Source organism: Aulonocara sp. 'chitande type north' Nkhata Bay, linkage group LG10 (genome assembly GCF_057382095.1).
Source record: "Aulonocara sp. 'chitande type north' Nkhata Bay isolate Kocher_YH1m ecotype deep benthic linkage group LG10, A_spYH_male_GT1.1, whole genome shotgun sequence".
NCBI lineage: Eukaryota > Metazoa > Chordata > Actinopteri > Cichliformes > Cichlidae > Aulonocara > Aulonocara sp. 'chitande type north' Nkhata Bay.
Genome location: NC_141353.1, coordinates 3,971,934 through 3,972,524, shown reverse-complemented (window position 1 = coordinate 3,972,524; position 591 = coordinate 3,971,934).

The window sequence follows — 591 nt, the reverse complement described above, 5'->3', positions numbered from 1 at the left end:
CTAAACTTTAGTTAAGCATTAGGCTTAACTTATCATATCCACCCTCTCACCCAAATATGGCCACTTTTGGCTACAGAACTGAGGAAGTCTGTCCTCAGTGAAAATCATTATAACTTGTTTAATTTAAAAAGAATGAACAAAATCAAACAAAAATGGTTTAGCGTATTTCATTCTGATATGTTTACCTTTTTTTCCCCCATGAACTCTTTCATTTAAAACATCCTGGAAACAATTCTTTCAAAAGTTACCTTCATTTCCATGTTTATTCCCCCCCCCCCCCCCCCCTTTTTTTTCTTTTTTTTTAAATGTTTCACTTTGTATGAATGTCTTATTGCAAAGATAGATTTCCAAATCGGCTTAAGCTTCACTCAAAAGAAAACCAACCAACCAAACAAACCAAAAACAAAACCGGCAAACTGACCATAAGAAACCTGGACTAAATAAATAACTTCAGTGTTCACACAGATGGTGAAAGAAAAAAAAAAGGAATGCAGCAAATTCACATCAGTCTTAGCTGATCTGGTCCCGTGTCTTTTGGCCGGTCTGTGGCACTGTAGTCCTCTCTGGAGCCCTCAAACTATATTTCTCCCC